This window comes from Anomaloglossus baeobatrachus, chromosome 4, assembly GCF_048569485.1.
Source record: "Anomaloglossus baeobatrachus isolate aAnoBae1 chromosome 4, aAnoBae1.hap1, whole genome shotgun sequence".
NCBI lineage: Eukaryota > Metazoa > Chordata > Amphibia > Anura > Aromobatidae > Anomaloglossus > Anomaloglossus baeobatrachus.
In genome coordinates this window covers 86,694,776-86,705,676 of record NC_134356.1, presented here as the reverse complement: position 1 = coordinate 86,705,676, position 10,901 = coordinate 86,694,776, and the positions used below count along the sequence as shown (strand labels likewise).

The 10,901-nt window shown below is 48.6% G+C and overlaps 1 protein-coding gene across 2 annotated transcripts in view; it reads left to right on the top strand.

The window, feature by feature from the left end:
• Positions 1-680: 680 nt before the first annotated feature.
• LOC142301242 (F-box/LRR-repeat protein 21-like) overlaps positions 681-10,901 on the top strand; it is a 45,347-nt gene continuing 35,126 nt past the window's right edge. For both annotated transcript variants that reach the window (XM_075342270.1, XM_075342269.1), the window contains exon 1: positions 681-800. The gene's annotated coding sequence lies outside the window, so the exon portion shown is untranslated. The remainder of the gene's footprint in view (positions 801-10,901) is intronic.

Here is a 10,901-nt window from a genome sequence, read left to right as displayed (position 1 = left end):
GTACAGAGGGAAGAGGGCCCTACCCTTGCGGGCTTACATTCTATAGGATTATGGGGAGGAGACAGTAGGTGGAGTGTAGATTGGGCAGCAGCTCCGCACGGTGGTCGAGTGGCAGCTCCGCACGGTGTACTAATGTACATCACTGCCAGTGGAGAGGTGGTCAGGATTCCCACTCATTTGTATGAGAATTCAGGCCACCTCTTCACTAACAGCAGCACACGACAGGACCGTATTCTCAAGCTAGATGCGGCCCCATTGGTGAACTTGTGCCTGCTATACATTTGTGCCATACCCTTTCAAGGTATTCCCATCTCCTTTCTGTATGTAATAAATGAAATATACTTTAAATAACAGAGGGGACACGGGACACCCCGGCTCTGGGTACTTATATTTTTCTTGGCTTTGATAGCTATCTCAAACGTTGATTGGGAAAAGAGTTCATAATATGTATATATGTGGCGCTCCTTTATAACTAAACAAACGGTAAAGAGTATATGAATATAGGTTGCCTCTATATAACCCCTATCAATACAATATATTGTTTTGAAAACAGAACGAAGTTGCCGAGAGTTCACTTTGGTGACAGCAGTTCGTGTGCTGGAGCTTTGCCAGGTCCCCTCCTTCCCAATGACCTCACCGACACAGTGACCTACTTTTCGCAGAGAAACGTGCAGGCAGGGAGGGAGGGAGCAGCATAGATGTAGGAGCTGGGTAGTCATCAAGTCAGCAGCAGTCTGATCTCACGCTCTGCAGAGATATCCTACTACGTATACCGTAGAGCCCGGTGGAAAACATTTCAGGTAAGTCTTCACTATCCATCCAGTGGTGACTATCCTTTATAGATCTATCACTGGTGGACACAGGCAGAAAAGGGCCCCTGAGCAAGACAACATATGGGCCTTTTTAGCCCAAGAGCTCATCAAAATGCACAATTCTACCGGCTTTGGAGGTAGAATTGGCCTCCTTGCCTGTCGGGCCCCAGGATGCACTAATGATATGTCCGCCCCTGATATCTATGTTTTAGTTATATGGTATGATTTTCTTTGAGGGCTGTCAAATTCTCAACGAAATACAAACAACCTGACAATGCCACAGGTTCACAAGGTTTTACTCTCTAACTTGTTCTGTATCTTTGCATTCTTAAATAAGTGCATTCAATATAATTGTGTATATTCCTCCAGTATTTGTTTGTGCGCAAGCAAATTCTAGGCTTCTACGTTGTATACAGTATATTTATATGCAGTCATGGCCGAAAGGGTTTCCACCCTTGAAATTGGTCTAGAAAATTAAGTATTTCTCCCAGAAAATTATTGCAATTACACATGTTTTGCTATGTTTATATCCTGTGTGTATTGGAACAACACAAAAAAAATAGAGTGAAAAAGGCAAATAATTTCACACAAAACTCCAAAAATGGTCCGGACAAAATTGTAGGCACCCTAAACTTAACATTTGGTTGCACACTCTTTGGAATAAATTGCTGCAATCAATCGCTTCTATGACCATCAACAATTTTCTTACACCTCTCAACTGGAATTTTGGACCCCACTTTTTTTGCAAACTGCTCCAGGTCTCATATTTGAAGGCGCCTTCTCCCAACAGTAATTTTAAGATCTCTCTGCAGGTGTTCAATGGGATTTGGATCCGGACTCATTGCTGCCACTGCAGAATTATCCAGCGCTTTGTTTCCATCCATTTCAAGGTGCTTCTTGAAGTATGTTTGGGGTCATTGCCCTGCTGGAAGACCCATGACTTATGATGCAAACCTAGCTTTTCTGGCACTACATTGCAACCCAAAATCCTTTGATAATCTTCAGATTTCGTGGTGCCTTGCACACAGTCAAGACACCCAGTGTCAGAAGCAGCAAAACAACCCCAAAAGATCTTTGCACCTCCACCATATTTGACTGTAGGTACTGTGTTCTTTTCTTTATAGGCATCATTCCGCTATTGGTAGAATGATGTGCTTTACCAAAAAGCTCTATCTTGGTCTCATCTGTCCACAAGACACTTTCCCAGAAGGATTTTAGCTTACTCATGTACATTTTGGCAAACTGCAGTCTAGCTTTTTTATGTTTCTGTGTCAGCAGTAAGGTTTTCCTGCCACAGCGTTTCCTTTAATTGAAATGTTGATAGTTTGCGCTGACACTGATGCAGCCTGTGCCTGCAGGACAGCTTGAATTTCTTTGCAACTTTACTGACTGTTTATCCACCATTCGAACTATCCTGCTTCGCAACCTTTGATCAATTTTTCTCTGTCGTTCACATCCAGGAATATTAGCTACAGTGCCATAAGTTGTAAACTTCTTGATTATGTTGCACACTGTGGGCAAAAGTACATGGACTTATAACCTTGAGATTGTTGATATTTTACAACAATTTTGGTTCTCAAGTCCTCAGACAGTTCTCTTTTCTTTCTGTTCTTCATGCTTAGTGGCACACACAGACACACAATGCAAAGATTGAGCCAACTGCTCCCCATTTTCTCTGGTTTCAGGTGTGATTTTCATGGTGCCCACACCAGTTACTTGCTACAGGTGAGTTTGAATGAGCATCATGTGTTTGAAATAAAATTGTTTATCCACAATTTTGAAAAGGTGCCAGCAATATTGCCATGACAATTTTGGAGTTTTCTGCAAAATAATGTCCAATTTGCCTTTTATCGTTTTTTTTTTCATTTTATTTTTTTTTTGTGTGGCTCCAATACACATAAAGGAAAGAAACGTGCATAACAAAATGTGTAATTATAATAATTTTGCGGGAGAAATACTTAATTTTCCGAAACAGTTCTCAAGGGTGCAAACACTTTTGGCCATATATACTGTATATATATATATATATATATATATATATATATATATATATATATATACTGTGTGTGTGTGTGTATATATATATATATATATATATATATATATATATATACATATATATGCATATATATAATATATATATATATGCACGCGCATATAATATATAGTATGTCTAAAATCTTGTAAGAAAATTTGTTCATTAAGTTGTTTATGTATACCTTATCAAATGAGTTTTCTTAATCTCTTATCTATTGATGTGCATTATATGTATCACATCTTGTGTATGTGTATATATATATATATATATATATATATATATATATATATATATATATATATATATATAGATAGATAGATAGATAGATATACACACAGTATATACAAATTCATAAACTTATCTTAATGTTTTTATGTTTTTGTATGTGTGCACATATATGATGTAAATATATAAATATATATATAGCTATATATATGTTTATTTATAGATATACAGTACATATTGTATACGTCGAAAGTGTTATAAAAAACATGTTTTTAGATTTTTCTGAATGTATTTTCTTATAAACCTTTAGACATATACTATATAGTATATAGGTGAACACAGAGTGTATATAGTAGTGGTTGCAAATCTATTGCATGTCACTTCAGATCCGTCAGAACTTCTTAATGCATTAAGCTTGCCATGTGCAGACGTAAGAAATGTGCACAGCATATTCTCACAAGCAATTAAAGTCATCAGGCCATGTGTTTGGGGTCACATATGACGCACTTGGAGAAGGTACATGGATTAAAAAAGATACCCTTGCAAGAATCTGGAGCATGGTGACTTCAGCTCAAGAGGACAAAAGGGATTTATAAGATTGGTTCTTTGAAGTAAACATGGTGCAAAATTACAACCTAATAATACTGTGAAAAATTTTTAAAGACAATATTATATATTGCGGAAGACGTCAATGTAAGGGGCGGTCAGAATCCTCCAACCACATATAGAACAAAGACTGGGTATATTGCATATGATGTCAATGTAAGGGGCTCTTAGTATTGGTAAACAATGGGTTAAGCCTTTCCCACCATGGACAATTTACATTTTTGTATTTTCCTTTTCTTCCTGCCCTCCTTCCAGCCACCAAAACTTTTTTTTGTTTTTCCGTTGACGTGACTGCTGTATGAAGGCTTTTGGGTTTATTTTTCAGGATGAGTTGTACAGTAATTTTTTTTTTAGCATATTATGTCATAAAAAAAAGGTGAAAACTTCCAAATATGGTTAAATGGTCAAAAAAACCCTTTCAATTTCACCATATTTTTTATTTTGTTTTTACTGTGATCATTGTGCAGTACAAATGACCTGGCAATTTGGTTCTCCAGGTCAGTATGAGTACAGCAATACCAAACTGTCTGTTACAGGTCTATATACACGTGTATATATATATATATATACATCTATATATGTATATATATATATATATATATATATATATATATATAAAATATAGTATATATAGTATGTATATATGTGTGTGTGTATATATATATATATATATATATATATATATATATATATATATATGCTGGCTGTGTAGACCCAGCAGGTGGATCCTCTGGACCGAGCACCCCACCGGGGGGCAGGGCACACGGCAGCCGGAGCACTGGCGTGGCTGGGACGGGAGCCGCGTCCCACAGGGGACGGGAAGACCAAAGTCACTGGTACAGGTGCCAGGTAGCAAAGACAAACAGTAGTCCAGGTAATGGGACACGGCACAAGAGGACCTGAGCACCTAGCTCATAAGACTAAGCTTCAAGACACGTTGATCAGGCGCCGCCCACATGGAAAGGCCAGTCTTATATACCCAGCACAGCCTCATGTCATTTCCTGCTGCAGGTGTGCTGGGCCTATAAGACCAGGAGAGTGAGCGCGGCCTGGTCCTATACAGAACCATGTGGCTAAGACTCAGAGTCAGACTCATAAGACCAGGAGCAGGACACAGGAGAGCACGAGCGGGAGCGGCAGCCATGACCGGTGGACACGTGGACTGGATCAGTGGCCTTCTTGGCCGCACGACGCTTAGCCGACGATCTACCAGTAGTGGCAACGGGGGCAACGGGAAGCGGAGGACAGACAGAAGTAGGACCGGGGTCGTGGACGACCGCGGATCGGGCGTTTTGGACCGGGTACAGGACATTGTCTCATCCTCAGTAGCCGGGGACATCGAAGTCTCAATAGCCAGGGACGGTGGAGCGACGCTAGACTGCGTCGTTTCTTCATCAGGGCCCGGTGGCACCAAGGACTCAGGTGACAGGAGTTGTGGTACGACGCTTGACTGCGTCGTCTCCTCTTCTGGTTCCGGTGGCACCACAGGTACAAGAGACAGGAGTTGTGGTATGACGCTGGACTGCGTCGTCACTTCTTCCTCCTGTTGTGACATGACAGGCCCAGGTGACAGGGACCGAGGAACAGGCTGTAGACAGGTATCCTGGCACAACGGACTCCGAGTAATTGCGCCAGAGCGCCAACTGATGTCAGGGTCATGGAGTTGTAGCCAGGGCAGACCCAGCAGAAGCGCGGGAGCCATTCTCGGGATGACATAGAAAGTAATAGTCTCCGTGTGCAGAGCACCAACACAGAGTCTCACGGGTTCGGTTGTATATGACGGGTTCATATAACGGTTTTCCATCCACGGAGGCGAACCAGAGGGGTTTGGCAAGCGGGGTCACAGGTATCTGGTATCGGGACACTGTAGATTGGTGAATGAAATTACCCGCTGCCCCCGAATCAATGTGAGCCTCTGCCGTGAACCGGGTCTTCTCAGTCGTTATCTGGACAGTCTGAGTAACCGGGACTGAGGGGATTCCGGTACCAAGGGTGGCGGTTCCCACCATCCCTTGGACTCGGGGTCTTCCTGGTCTCTCAGGGCATGAGCGGAGCAGATGTGAACCGCTTCCACAATAGAAACACAGGCCCTGGGCGAGTCGCTCTGCACGGCGTTGCTCAGCTTGGCTCAGTCGGTCAATTTGCATTGGTTCAGGAGTAGAATCGCAGAACGGCAATGGCGGGGGAACGGTAGACCTCTGAGGAACGGAGATGTGACGGATTGGTCGCTTCTCCCGGGATACTTCCTTGGTTCGCTCTTGGAAACGGAGGTCATTCCGGGTGGCTAGGGATATCAGAGCGTCCAAAGTACGGGGAACATCACGACCGGCTAATTCGTCCTTAATGCGGCCCGATAGGCCCTCCCAAAAGGCTGCCGTCAATGCCTCATTGTTCCAGCCTAGCTCGGAGGCAAGCGTGCGGAACTGGATGGCGTACTGGCCCACCATCAGGGTTCCTTGGCGTAGCCGGAGGAGCGAGGAGGTAACCACGGTGGTGCGTCCCGGTTCATCAAAGGTATCACGGAAGGCCTGCAGGAATTCCAGGAGGTCGGTGGTCACTGGGTCCTCATTCTCCCACAAAGGATTCATCCAGGCCAATGCTTCGCCTTCCAGATGGGACATTAGAAAGGCCACCTTAGCTTGGTCTGAAACAAACAAATGGGGAAGCAACTTGAAATGCAGGGAACACTGGTTCAAGAAGCCTCTGCAGGTCTTGGGATCCCCCGCATAGCGAGGCGGAGCAGCGAGGCGGAGTTGCGAAGCCGAGGGGACAACAAGTTCGGACTTAGACGCTGTCTGCTGCGTCGACGGAGACGAGGCGGCGGTCTGTAACGTGTACAACCGGTGGTCCACAGACGTCAGGAACTTCAATATGCGGTGTAAAGTGTCACGCTGTTGCACCAGATCCTGGCGTAGTTCAGCCAGCTCAGACGCTTGTGCTCCGGCGGAATCCATGGCCTGATCAATCTGTCAGGACCGGGAGGACTGGTAGACCCAGGAGGTGGATCCTCTGGACCGAGCACCCCACCAGGGGGCAGGGCACACGGCAGCCGGAGCACTGGCGTGGCCGGGACGGGAGCCGCGTCCCACAGGGGACGGGAAGACCAAAGTCACTGGTACAGGTGCCAGGTAGCAAAGACAAACAGTAGTCCAGGTAATGGGACACGGCACAAGAGGACCTGAGCACCTAGCTCATAAGACTAAGCTTCAAGACACGTTGATCAGGCGCCGCCCACATGGAAAGGCCAGTCTTATATACCCAGCACAGCCTCATGTCATTTCCTGCTGCAGGTGTGCTGGGCCTATAAGACCAGGAGAGTGGGCGCGGCCTGGTCCTATACAGAACCATGTGGCTAAGACTCAGAGTCAGACTCATAAGACCAGGAGCAGGACACAGGAGAGCACGAGCGGGAGCGGTAGCCATGACCGGTGGACACGTGGACTGGATCAGTGGTTAAGGAGCAGTGCAATGACGGTGAGGCCGGATCAGTGGGTACGGAGCGGTGCCGGGATGGTGCGACCGGATCAGCGGGTAAGGAGCGGTGCTGAGGCATCGGGAGCGTGACAATATCTAACTTTTTTATCCTCTCATTATATGAGAGGCCTTCCATTCATTGTATTTTTGCTCTTATCTTATTCTTACTGCTCCCTTGAATAGTCAGGGTTTTTTGTCTTCTAAGTATTGAGTCAGTGCAGGTGTTTATTGTCCTTACCAAAGGGGAGTGACTCACAGGGTAATAATGCAAACCAGCCTAATGACAGACCCCTATAGGATCCTGTGAGCCCCACCCCCTTAATAAAGACAAAAAAATAGCACCAAATAGGAAGGCTCATATCTGTAGAATATTGGGTGGACTAAAAAGAAAGTGTTATACTCGGGAAGCAGTACCTTGCATGCTCCTCTGGGAAATTTAATATGCAAATTGCCTTTACACAGAGGAGCATGCAAGCCGTTTAAAGGCCCAGTCACACACAACGACTTACCAGCGATCCCGAAAACGATGCGACCTGATAGGGATTGCAGATAAGTCGCTGGGAGGTCGCAGGTGAGATGTCACACAGTCAGATCTTACCAGCGATGCAGGAACAATACAGGTCGCAGTAGCGACCTGTATAACGATCTCATCAGTCACTGTGACCCTGTCACACAGTGTCAAACACAGCGATGTGTCCTGCCCAGCAGGACGTCGCCTTTGAAGAAAATGGCCTGGACCATTCTGCAATGACTAGAGATCTCACAGCAGGGGCCTGATCGCTGGTAGGTGTCACACATAACAAGATCGCTAACGGGATCGCTACTGCGTCACCAAAACGGTGACTCAGCTGTGATCTCGCTAGCGATCTCGTTATGTGTGACAGTACCTTAAGTCTCCTAACACTAACATGCCAGACCAGGTGTGTCACACTCCATAAGGAGAAAACTTCTCGCTTAGATCCCAGTCTTAAGGTCCAGTCACACTAAACAACTTACCAGCGATCCCAACAACGATAGGGATCGCTGGTAAGTTGCTAGGAGGTTGCTGGTGAGATGTCACACTGCGACGCTCCAGCGATCCCACCAGCAACCTGACCTGGCAGGGATCGCTGGAGCGTCGCTACACGAGTTGCTGGTGAGCTCACCAGCAACCAGTGACCAGCCCCCAGCGCCGCGTGGAAGATGCTGCGCTTGGTAACTAAGGTAAATATCGGGTAACCAACCCGATATTTACCTTGGTTACCAGCACACGCAGCTACATGTGCAGAGAGCAGGGAGCAGCGCACAATGCTTAGCGCTGGCTCCCTGCTCTCCTAGTTACAGCACACATCGGGTTAATTACCCGATGTGTGCTGCAGCTAAATGTCCACAGAGCAGGGAGCAGTGCACAATGCTTAGCGCTGGCTCCCTGCACTCCTAGCTACAGCACACATCGGGTTAATTAACCCGATGTGTCCTGCAGCTACATGTGCACAGAGCAGGAGCCGGCACTGACAGTGAGAGCGGCGGAGGCTGGTAACAAAGGTAAATATCGGGTAACCAAGGACAGGGCTTCTTGGTTACCCGATGTTTACTGTGGTTACCAGCCTCCGCAGAAGCCGGCTCCTGCTGCCTGCACATTTAGTTGTTGCTGTCTCGCTGTCACACACAGCAATCTGTGCTTCACAGCGGGACAGCAACAACTAAAAAATGGCCCAGGACATTCAGCAACAACCAACGACCTCACAGCAGGGGCCAGGTTGTTGTTGGATGTCACACACAGCGACATCACTAGCAACATCGCTGCTACGTCACAAAAGTTGTTAGTTAGCAGCGATGTTGCTAGCGATGTTGCTTAGTGTGACAGGGCCTTTAGCCTCTCCCCTAGCCGAACCAGATTTCATAGTTTGCACTGAGGAAAGGCAATACCCCAAAATACGATGTCTGCAAATTGAGATTCTGGTTTAGCTTATATATCATAAGTCATATTGACAGGCCCAAGGGATCAGGAGGGTTACTCGTCACCGGGCCGGTGTAGGGGGTGGGATGTCATAGCAGCCAGGCTGGGCTCCATGACCCCGGCGGTGTCAATAAAGATGGATGAAGGGAATTGTGTCGCCCTGGACAAGCCAGGGGACACAGGTAACAACACACACACACCCCCACCCCCAGCAGTTCACAGCAGACATCCCCAAAGTGACCTGCTTTCTGCCTCGGGCTCAGACTGACACACCAGGTGGGCGGAGTCAGGAGATGGAGACGCCCACCCTGGAATGAGCTGGCCTGAAGCAGGAAACAAGCCGGGAGAAAAGTTCAGGAGTGAAGGAGAGAGGAAGTCTGCAGAGAGGCAGACGCAGACTGGGGCCTAGGTTGGAGCCTAGGGCCCCTGTGCAGAAAGTCAGGCAGACGGTAGTGGCCGTCTGCAGGGAGCCGGGGAGCCAGTTGGTGGAACCGCAGGTAGCCGGGGCTGGGCGGTGGCCCCCCGGTACTGAATCGGGGAGCCAGCTGGAAACCAGAGAGCAGGAAGAGTGTGCACGGAGGCGAAGGAAAGGACTTACACTAACAACCTGGGGTCAGGGGAAAAACACCGCAGCCGCCTGTGGGACCCGTCCATCCAGCCATTTGTTTCAGCAAAGACTCTGTGAGCTTAATTGGGCTGAGTGAGTACCACCGTGCCGTGCGGCACAGCGCTGTCCCCGCGCCCCTGCACCTCTACAGGCCCCATACCCGCCTGTCCACCATCCAACACCCCATCACTGGGCCCCGGGATCACCAACCCCTACCCACGGAGGGGCAACACAACAACTGGCTGCTCCATACCATCACTCCCGGGATCCCCAGCCAGAGCAGCGGTGGTGTACATTCAATCACCACAACCGTGGGTGGCGTCACGGACAATAAACTATCCCCAAATCCCAATCCCCTTTCACTCACGGGCGAGGAGCGCCGCTCGAGTCCCCGGGATCCGGCCCATCGCTCGAGCCACCGAGCAGCGGCAGGCCGCAGCAGCCGCGGCAGCCGGACCCGAGCAGTGGGAGAGCGCGGCGTCCCCTCCTCCGCCCGCGACAGAATATTTACAGGGAAGAAAAGTTTGTATTTGTGACGCCACTTGTGGTTTGCAGCTAATATAGGAGCCGCCGCTGCGGGAGGTGTTGTCGCGGGCGGGGAGGAGGGTGTCAGCACACCGCGCTCACCCCTTCTGCTCGGGTCCGGCTGCTCAGTGGTGGCTCGAGCCGTAGGCCGGATCCCGGGGGTTTTTCTCGAGCGGCACTCCTCGCCCGTGAGTGAAAGGGGGGTTTGGGATGTTGGGGTAATGTCCGTGACGCCACCCACGGTTGTGGTGATGTGTAGCACCACCGCTGCTTAATGCGGGGATCCCGGGGATGGTGATGGGGAGCAGCCAGGTGTTGTGTTGCCCCTCCGTGGGTAGGGGTTGGTGATCCCGGGGCCCGGTGATGGCTTGGGAGGTGCAGGGCTTGGTGGGCGCAGGGACGCGGGGACAGCGCTGTGCCTTGCGGCACTGTGGTACTCACTCAGCCTGAGACGTGGACACAGTTTGTACGGTAAACCAAACGGCTGGTAGGACGGTCCCACAGACGGCTGCTTTGCTTTCCCGGTAGGTGACGGTGATGTCCCTCTTCCTTGCACCTGTATGTACGGATGGTTGCGATGGGTCCCCACCGGTAACCCGCTCCCCGGCTTCAAGCTGGGCCGGAGGAGCACTACACTTTGCCCGCAGGCGCTGGCCCTCAGAGACTGGTGCCCTG